Here is a 10875-nt window from a genome sequence, read left to right on the forward strand (position 1 = left end):
ACTCCACCCGCTTCTGTCCCCTATACTCCACAAACACATTGTGGAAGATCTTTGTGTCGCTAAACCCAATGGGACCAGTTACATTCCACCCAGCTGACCCCTTCCTCTCTCTTGATTCATGTCTTCTCTTAGATTCCACAATACCACACTCCTGTGGTTTTTCTCATAACAAATTTTCCTTTCTTTCCCCTCTGATTTTTTACTTTTTATGGCTCAGAGCTCAGTCTTCCTCTCCTCTCTGTCCACACACATTCCTCTTGTGACCTTATGCAGTCTCACGGCTTCAAATACCATTCACATGCTGATGCCCAAGTTCATAGTCCACACTGCGGCCTCCTGACATTTCCTCCTTTGTCCAACTGTCTTTTCGACATCTCCACTGGTGCTTTACCCACATTGGATTCTCCAGACATTCAACACTGAGCCCGTTCCCAGCCTTCCCTTCTCAGCTGATAGCTGCCCTGGTCTACCAATGTTTTGCCTCCCCCAAACCTGGGGTCATTCTCATCTGTTATCACTCTTGAACATTCCATATCCTTTGAGTGAGGGAATTGTTTTGGCTTTATTTTAAACGTGTCCAGCAATCTTATTATTTCTTACCATCTCCAGGACTACCACTTTATTCTGAGGGACCACAATCTCATGCCCCTGTTTCCCAGTGGCCTTGGATTTGGTGTTTACTTTCCTGACCCTGACCCTACCCCACATCCTCTGGAGTCTGTCCTAGATATAGAAGCCAGAGTGGCTCATTGTAAATGTCTCTTCCTGGTATCCCTTACTGCTGAAAACCTTCCTTCTTCTTCTAAAATGGCTTGCTAGACTCCACATAATCTAGCCCCACATTATTTTCCTCACTACCAAATTTCTCCCAGTTCTCTCTACTCCAGATGTTCCAGCCACCAGGTCTTCCATTCCACTAGGCTTCCTCCAGCCTCGGGGCCTTTGTCCAGATGCTCTTTCTGCTGAGAAAGTCCTTGCCATAGATACAGAAATGACTAATTCTCCCACCACCTTTAAACGTTTTCAAAATGTCCTTCTTAATAAAGCCTACCCTGGTGATATGGTTTGGCCAAAATCCCCCACCCAAATCCCATTCTGAATTGTGGTTCCCATAATCCCCACGTGTCATGGGAGGGACCCTATGGAAAGTAATTGAATCATGGGGGTGGTTTCCCCCATGCTGTTCTCATGACAGTGAGTGAGTTCTTACAAGATCTGATGGTTTTATAAGGGACATTCCCCTTGCTTCACTCATACTTCTTCTTGCTGGTGCCATGTGAAGAAGGATGTGTTTGCTTCCCCTTCTGCCATGATTGTAAGTTTCCTGAGGCCTCCCCAGCCATGCCAAACTGTGAGTCAATTAAACCTCTTTCCTTTATAAATTACCCGGTCTCAGGTATGTCTTTATTAGCAGTGTGAGAACCAGCTAATACACATAGTCAGTATATTTTAAAAATCATGACCAGCTGCCTTTGATACTATTTCTTTTCCTTGCCTTATTTTGTTTTTCTATTTGTCATTTAGTATATTTATTATTTGTGTTCTCACATTAGAATGTAAGCTCTAAGAGGACAGAGGATTCTTTTTTGTTGCTGTTCACTGATGGTTCCAGGGTGCCCTGAGGAGAACCTAGCACATATTAGGTACATGTTAGTTGAAACATGACCATAATATACTTAATTCAGCAAGCTATCCTTTATGAAGTACTGCTGCTGGCCCCACAGAGGCACAGGAAGTGCATTGACTTACCTGCCCAAAGGCACATGGCACACAGCTTGGAAGCCACCCAGCTGGAATTTGAACCTAGGTAGTCAGACATCTGGAGGCCTGCTCTTAAGCACTTCGGCAAAATACCCGTGCTTCTCCAAGAACTGAGCATCCAGGGTGTCTTTTTCCTTTCTGTGTTGCTACAAAGAAATATCTGAGGCTGGGTGATTTATAAAGAAAAGAGGTTTATTTTGCTCATGGTTCTGTAGGCTGTGCCTCTGCTCAGCTTCTGGTGGGGGCTCCTGTGCTGCATCAAACCTAGTGAGAAGGTCAAAGAAGAATCAGGCACTTGAAAGGGACCAAACCTGAGAGTGTCCTGGATTCATAACAACCCACTCTCAAGGGAACTCATCCATTCCTTTAAGAACCAATTCATCTCGTGAGATGGAAAACTCACTACCATTTGAACAGCACCAAGTCATTCACAAGGGATCTTTTCCCATGACTCAAACATCTTCCACTAATACCTTCCTCCTAATACCATCACGCTGGGGATTAAATTTCAACATGAGCTTAGGTAGGGACAAAAAAAAAAACATAGCACAGGGGAACATGACAGATAAACCTGCCCTCATTGATGGAGCAGTCCAGTGAGAGAAGTAGATATTAAACTCATAATCAAGCCCTATACTCAACTCACCTCAAGTCCTCTCTCAGGTGTAAACACTCTGTCTTCCAACTGGCCTACCCACCCCAGGAATATCTCCATATGGGTTTCATCCGTCACTTTGAAGCAAGTCAGTTCTGGAAGCGAGTCAGTTCTGGTAGCAGCAGGTCACTGCAGGTCTTAAAAAGAAAAATCATAGCAACAACATCTGTAAAAAAATCATAATTAAAAAAACTCGAAAGTGAACTATGGTGCATTACTTTTCTGCTGCTATCATAACAAATTGCAAAAAATTCAGTGCCTTGAAACAACACAAATTTATTACCATACAGGTCTTTAAGTCTGATATGAGTCTCACTATGCAAAAATAAAAATGTCAGCGATCTTTTCTGGAGGATCTAGGACAGGATCAGCCTCTTTGCGTTTTTCAGCTTCTAGCAGTGGTCCAGACTGCTTGGCTCACAGCCCCTTCCTCTATCGTCTTACTCAGCTGTGTAGCATTTCCCTGGCCCTACTTCCATCAACCATCTTTTTCTCTGATCCTATTTGAGAAAAGTTCTGCACTTTTAATGATCCAAATGATTAGATTAAGGCTCATCTGAATATTCCAGGATGATCTTCCCATCTCAAAGTCCTTAACTTTAGTCACATCTGCAAAGTCTTTTTTGTCATATAAGGTAATGTAATCACAAGTTCTGGAAATTAGAATGTGCACATTATTAGGGACCATTATTCTGCCTATGTTGTAGGCAGAATATATAGCCAATACATATAATAGCTATATATTAAAAAGTTGGTTTCTGCCAAAAAACTGACCTTGTCCCTAAGGCTTCAGAGCGAAGGATTTTCTGCATAGTGAACAGTTTAGCTGATGAATTGAGATTGGAAAGTTGATCAGATGTGAAGGTTCATGAATGAAAGCTTCAATCTGACTCTTTTAGGCTGACAACCTCCTACCTGCTCAGAGAAACACTGAACCCACAGGTTTGTTTTGACTCAAATGTTACAAACACTAAGAAACAGAGAAGCAGACATGGAAGCTGTTTGCAGACTTTTGTTTTTTCTATTTTTTAGTGTTTTTGTTTTCACTTTTGTTTTCCCCGTTTATTGAAGCCATTGTTTAATTTCTACCCATTCCCTATCTTTTTAGCTTTCTCTCAAAACCAAGAGGGAAAAAGAAAACCTATACTACACATACTCCCTTCAAAGGTCCAAGAATTCTAAAAGATTTTTTTCCAAACCAACAGTGTACTGTAAGACCAACTTTTACAGGCTTTGGATAGTGATAGGAATAGAGAAGAGTTTCTTAGGGGTTCAAAGGAATGAAACTAAAAGCTAACATGGGGATCCCTTGGAAAATGGGTAATTTTTTTGATTTTTGAAGAAATACTTGGAGTGAAAATTGGAAAAAGAAGGCGGCAGCGGGAAAAGGTATGATACAGACAACAGGGGTGAGGATGGAGACCAGGGTGAAAGCTCTTGATTCTGAAAAGCTCAGTTTTCATAGATTTATGACATAATCCATCAAGATTCAGTTTTAGTTTCTGAGCAGAGTTTAATAAAAGTAAATGCGGTTACATTTACATTGGCTTATATTTTTATTTTGTTCTTCGTATTTTGCCTTTCCAAATCTAATGTTTTATATAAAAGAATTTTCCCACTTTTTACTGTGATTAATTCTATATTTCGTTTTCTGAGCTAGAAATTCGTTTCAGAGATCAAATTGAGTTAGGATGCATCACCTCATACTGCCCTGTCATTCAATGCGCATCTATTAGCTAACTGCATTTTGTTGGTCTTAGCTAGGGTGTAAATTATTTTATTTTATTTTATTTTATTTTATTTTTTTGAGACGGAGTCTTGCTTTGTCACCCAGGCTGGAGTGCAGTGGCGCGATCTCGGCTCACTGCAAGCTCCGCCTCCTGGGTTCACGCCATTCTCCTGCCTCAACCTCCTGAGTAGTTGGGACTACAGGCACCCGCCACCACGCCCTGCTAATTTTTTGTATTTTTAGTAGAGATGGGGTTTCACCATGTCAGCCAGGATGGTCTCGATCTCCTGACCTCGTGATCCACCCGCCTCGGCCTCCGAAAGTGCTGGGATTACAGGCGTGAGCCACCGCGCCCGGCCGGCTAGGGCATAAATTATATGGGAAGAGTGAGGTTAAAAAAAAATGCTGATTGTGGCCAAATTGTAATCTTTTTTTTTTTTTTTTGAGACGGAATCTTGCTCTGTCTTTCAGGCTGGAGTGCAGTGGTGCAATCTTGGCTCACTGCAACCTCTGCCTCCCAGGCTCAAGTGATTCTCCTGCCTCAGCCTCCCAAGTAGCTGGGACTCCAGGCACCTGCTACCATGCCCGGCTAATTTTTTGTATTTTCAGTAGAGACAAGGTTTCACCATGTTAGCCAGGATGGTCTCGATTTCCTGACCTCGTGATCTACCCGCCTTGGCCTCTCAAAGTGCTGGGATTACAGGCATGAGCCACTTCGTCTGGCCTGTAATCATTTTTTATAAGGTGACGAGAAATTAGGACTTCATCCCGAGGGAGAGGTAGCAAAGGTTTATTAAGCAGGAGCCTGACATAAAGTGAGTTGCATTTTTGGAAGATAATTCTGTGGGAAGAGAGCAGGATTGGGTGGCAGGTCATCCAACGGGTGAAGGCAAAGTGACTGCCTCACAGGACATGTGACAGCCCCGTGGTAGTGGAAGAGAGGGAGGTGAGTTAAATATTTTTGAAGGTAGACTCAAAAGGATTTTATGATCTAGAAAGGAAGTCATAATAAAGAATCACAATGTATTTTTTTCTATTACAGATCCCTTTAAAATTAAACTTAGCATGTACTCATAGATATAATTAAGTAGCCAAAATATTATTGTTCTTGATTCACTAGAACTAATTTCATATCGTGACAAATAAGGAAATATGAGGGTTTTATTTTTTATTCTTTTACTTGTATGAATTTATTGACATTCGATCAGAATGATAAAAATAGGAGAAGCTGAAAATTCCCATGAACTCTTGGGGCTACAAGACAGCACTGTTCACTCCAATCCTTGCTGCTGTACAAAGAGAGCAGACAGTGTTCCAGTATCTCACTCCATCACCAGCACCAGCCCAACCTCCACACCTGCCATCCCTCCAGTGGTGCAGGTGGAGGGCTGGGTGATGCTGCGTAAGCAAAGAGAAGCTAGGTTCTTTTATAAACTCTTATTCTTTATAATCTATAAATATAGAATCTTGTTAATTTGACTCCTAGTGGCTTGTGATTATATAAGATGACTTCACAATCTACATTTTACTTTTTTAGTAAATATCAAGTGTGTTTTATATTTACAATAAAGCTGGAATTAAGAAACTTGAGCTATAATTATTTTCAGATTAACTGATTAAATAGCCAGGCAATCTGTATGCATCAGCTAAAAACTACCATGATAAATTTATTAAAGTAGTTAACTTAAAAAATGTAAAAAAAGTATTTCATATATTTATTATGTTAAAATATAATAGAGCGTGTATTAAATAATTTTATACATGTAAAAATTTAACCTTTTGAAATCCATATGGCAACATATGGGGAAAGCTCTAAAGACAGTCAAAACTTGAATCATTCAAAACATCTCTTAGGCATTTATAAAAAGGATCTGTTCTCCCAGATGTGATGAACCAAGCTTCCCTGGTGGCATTACCAATGAGAGCAAACAATTTAAAAAATTCTAAACATCTAACGTCAGAGGAAAGAAAGATAAAGAAGTTCATGAATTTATGTATAATATGTATATAACACCTCTTTCCATGAAATGTTTGACACTGCTTATAACAAATATCCATCAAGATAGGAAAATATGTTTACAATTACAACATTTTTACCAAAAAAGGGTATACATCATGCATTGACCATAAAAGTTAGCATTATTTCTGTGAATGAGTTGTGAACAGGTATTTATTTATTTATTTATTTATTTATTTACTGAGACAACGTCTCCTTGTGTCACCCAGGCTGGAGTGCAGTGGTGCAATCTCAGCTCACTGCAACCTCCACCTTCCAGGCTCAAGCAATCCTCCCACATCAGCCCCTAGTAGCTGGGACCACAGGTGTGCACCACCACACCAGGCTAATTTTTATATTGTTTGTAGAGATAGCGTTTTGTCATGTTGCTTACGGTGGTCTCAAACTCTTGAGTTCAAGCCGTCCACCCACCTTGGCCTCCAGAGTGCTGGGATTACAAGTGTGAGCCACTGTGCCCAGCCTGGAGACAGTGTGAACATACCATAAGGATCGGGTTCCTAATGGCCAATGAGCAGAGAATGAAAATAAGTCTGAGTTGTGGCTCAAGGCTGGTCCAACTTGGTCACAATTGGAATCCTCCTGTCCTGTAAGGGGCAGCAATTCTTTTTGATAAGGAAAAGGCACATTCTGGTGGTGAGCTTGCCTCTCTGTTTTGGGGCCTCAGCGCAGTGTTCTGTTGCTCTGGAGGCTTACAGAATGTTTGGTGCATAATAAGGCATTTCATGTGACATCACGTCACACCCAGGGACCCACTTTATAAAAACGGAGACGTGACAGTGGGGACGTGACCACAGCACTAATCTCACCACACATCACACCATCAGAAGAGTCCAGTCCAGAATAATGGGACAGCCTACGAAGATACATCGGCTGGACCAGCTCAGAGGTGATGTCCTGTGAGGATGAGGGGTCATTTTTTAAAATTCAGTGTAGGTGCTAAGTCAATGACCATTTCATGTGCTACATTTCCAACAGATAAAATCATTAGGTTTCAGCAGAAGTGGCCTCGTCAGTCATCATATCCACTTGTGAATGTGTGATTTTCATCTAGACAGTTGAGATTTCTGTGGATTTTAGAAGTCCTCATTTCCAAAGGATACACTCAGAATTCCACTGAATGCAAAACTCCAGTCACCACGTGGGCAGTTCAGACTGCTTGTGCCAAAGGAAGGGAATCCTCTTACAGAATGACTGATTCCCAATATGGCATTTCTTGTGACACCACATCAGACTAAATGGCCCACTTGATAGAAAGGGAGGTGCCGCAGTGCACATGGCATGCCAGGCCACCTAGAAGAGGTCCTACTGCTGCAGCAAGGTAGCTGCCCCTGCCTTCAGTAGGGTGTGTGGTCACCTCTCCATGGAGCCGGGGAGAAATAAGCTTGACACATGGTATCCACGTGGGTATTTCTTAGGACTTTCTTCTCCAGTTTTAGCAGTGAATGGAACCATTCCTTGATAAGAGCATGATAAACACAGACTCAGACCTCCAGGGATAGGAGCTGGTTCATGGCCCAGGCAAACCAGAAGAGATGCTATCCAAGTGTGATGACAGCCTTGTATGGAAAGAAGGGAAAGATATGAGCATCATTTGCAGATTTGAGGCTGGCTCTAGTGGCAGAGACTGTAGTTCATTCCAGGAAATTTCCTCTGCTAAGTTTTCCCAGGAGGACATGCTAGCAGCCTCCTGGGTGAGCTGCTCCCAGGTCTCACATGTAGAGACCCTATCAGAAAGGCCACAACAGTGGGCTTTCAAGCGTGTTGGGCTCCACCTCCCAGATCCCCTTCCAGAACAGAAGGACTCCATTTCCCTGGCTGCTGAAAACATTTTGGGCTGGTAGATCCTCAGGCATTGCCTTGGCTGAGAGTCACCTTGCCCAAGGTCCTGCTGCCTTCTGGGCAGCCCTGACAATGACTGGTTAATGCAGTACCATATAGGCTCTGTCTCCTCACACCAACTCTGGAACGCTCTTAGGGGGCATCTTAGATATAAGGTCTGCCCCCTGTAGGGTTAACAGAGATCTCACTGGGGCTGCACCTCAACCCGGTTTCTTCCTCTGCCCAATTCTCCTCTCTTCCCCTCCATTCATAGGTATTGGTCCTGTGATCACTCCCTAAAAAACTTCCAGGATGTTCATCTGTATTTCAGAGGCTGCTTCCCAGTGAATCCAACCTGTACATTAGGATTTTTAAAAACATCTGATACAAATGAAAATGTGAAATCTTTATTTTTTTTAATCAAATGAATCTATGGCTATGACTTAACCTTTTCAAAATGTTTAAAGGAATATGTTTTCTAAAACATAATTATAAAATTCATCTCTCTTTTAGAGAGAAAAAAAAGAACTGAGCCTAGCCAGGCAGATTAGAATCTAGGGGATGGAAAGAAAATAAGTCAAACTCTCCATCTCCTCCCCACACGCCCACACACAATTTGCAAAGGGATTAGCTATTTAAATGTTAAATCCAGAAAAAGAACAAAAAGTAGTTTATTTATTAGAACTTGGAGTTGCAAAAGGCCAAGTTAAGTATGCAACAAAAACCTAAACCAGAAACTATAGAATAAAAGATTTAGAGTCGTGTCTACAGAAATTTGAAATCATTATATGATGATATTATCCAAAATCAAATAAAAAACAATAAATGCGACTCATAAATGTTAATATCATTAATACACAAAGATGTCCTGCAAATAATTAAGAAAGATAGAATCTGAAAAAATAATTAAGAATGAGAATAAGCAATTCGGAATTTTAAAAATAACCAGTACAAATACCATCAACCCTGAAATTGACTAATCTCAGTGATGATCAATGGGGTATACATTTCAAATATAAATGTGAAATTATTGCCACCTGTCAAGTTGGAAAAGTTTAAAACAATGAAAATGTTTATGATTTCCCAGTTTATGGTTAAACACCTGTATTAGTCCATTTTTACACTGCTATAAAGAACTTTCCAAGACTGGGTAATTTATAAAGGAAAGAGGTTTAATTGACTCACAGATCTGCGTGGCTGGGGAGGCCTCAGGAAAGCTACAATCATGTTGGAAGGGGAAGCAGGCACACCTTACATGGTGGCAGGTGTGTGTGAGAGAGATCTTGTCAGAACACAGGAAAAGCTACCATTTATAAAACCATCAGATCTTGTGAGAACTCATACACTATCGCAAGAACAGCATGGGGGAAAATGCCCCCATTATAAAATCACCTCCCACAAGGTCCCTCCCTTCCCTTAACACGTGGGAATTATAGGAATTACAATTCAGGATGAGAAATGGGTGGGAACCCAGAGCCAAACACAACTGGAACGTATAAACACAACTGGAATATGAAGGTGTAGATTTTTGAGAGGGGTAGTAGAAACAAAAGCAGTAGAAAGAAAACATTTTTCAGCCTTGTGTCTCAAGTATGTTTGACATGGCCTTATTTTTAATGCTGAAGCCTAAAAACAAATGAACTATGCAATAAAAAAGAACTGGAGATGTAAATCAGTCCGTCTCTATGGCTACAGAGTCATTTGAAATAATTTTGTGGCAAAACATTCAATTGCCTGAAAAAAAATTTCCATTATTTAAAATTTGTTTTTAAAATAGCATGATATCATTTTGAAGAATCAGACAACTTACCAAATATTAAAAGTAATCATTGAATAGTATCATTATGGGGCCATTGTTATTTTTTCCCTTATGCTTTTCTGCATTTATCAAATGCTTAATATTAAATGTAATGATTAGTTACAATAATAATCCCTAGGTATAATAGTTATAGACATAATTAAAAGCAAATGTAGTAAGTAAAAAGAAGGTTAAGGCAATGTCACTCATTTCTGCAAATTTATTTATTTATATTTTTTATTTTACTTTAAATTCTGGGACACAAGTGCAGAACATGCAAATTTATTAGATAAGTATACATGTGCAATGGTGGTTTGCTGCACCTATTGACCTGTCTTCTAAGTTTCCTCCCCTCACTCCTCACCCCCCAAACAGGACCTGGTATATGTTGTCCCCCTCTCAGTGTCCATGTGTTCTCATTGTTAAACTCCCACTTATGAGCGAGAACATGCAGTGTTTGGTTTTCTGTTCCTGTGTTAGTTTGCTGAGGATGATGTCTTCCAGCTTCATCCATGTCCCTGCAAAGGACATAATCTCATTCCTTTTTATGGCTGCGTAGTACTCCATGCTGTATATGTACCACATTTGCTTTATCCAGTCTATCATTAATGGGCATTTGGGTTGGATCTATGACTTTGCTATTGTAAATAGTGCTGCAATAAACATACATGAGCAGGTGTCTTTATAGTAGAATGATTTACATTCCTTTGGGTATATACCCAGTAATGGGATTGCTGGGTCAAATGGTATTTCTGGTTCTAGATTCTTGAGGAATCGCCATACCATCTTCCACAATAGTTGAGCTAATTTATTTTTACAACAACAGTGTGAAACCATTCCTATTTCTCCACAGCCTTGCCAGCATCTATTTTTCGTGTTGTTTTAATAATAGCCATTCTGACTGGTGTGAGATGGTATCTCATTGTGGTTTTTATTTGCATTTCTCTGATGATTAGTGATGTTGTGCTTTTTACATATGTTTGTTGACTGTGTAAATGTCTTCTTTTGAGAAGTGTCTGTTGATATTCTTTGCCCACTTTTTGATGGGGTTGCTTTTATTCTTGTAAATTTGTTTAAATTCCTTGTAATTCTGGATA

At 40.4% G+C, this 10875-nt stretch overlaps 1 long non-coding RNA gene across 3 annotated transcripts in view; it reads right to left on the reverse strand.

The window, feature by feature from the left end:
* LOC101146388 (uncharacterized) overlaps nt 1-6814 on the reverse strand; it is a 33881-nt gene extending 27067 nt beyond the window's left edge. For all 3 annotated transcript variants that reach the window (XR_010131683.1, XR_008673070.2, XR_008673071.2), the window contains exons 1-2: nt 6644-6814; nt 2408-2553 (exon numbers count right to left, since the gene is read on the reverse strand). This is a non-coding gene — a long non-coding RNA (uncharacterized lncRNA). The remainder of the gene's footprint in view (nt 1-2407; nt 2554-6643) is intronic.
* Nucleotides 6815-10875: the final 4061 nt, after the last annotated feature.

This window comes from Gorilla gorilla, chromosome 19 (assembly GCF_029281585.2).
Source record: "Gorilla gorilla gorilla isolate KB3781 chromosome 19, NHGRI_mGorGor1-v2.1_pri, whole genome shotgun sequence".
In the NCBI taxonomy this organism is placed as follows: Eukaryota; Metazoa; Chordata; class Mammalia; order Primates; family Hominidae; genus Gorilla; species Gorilla gorilla.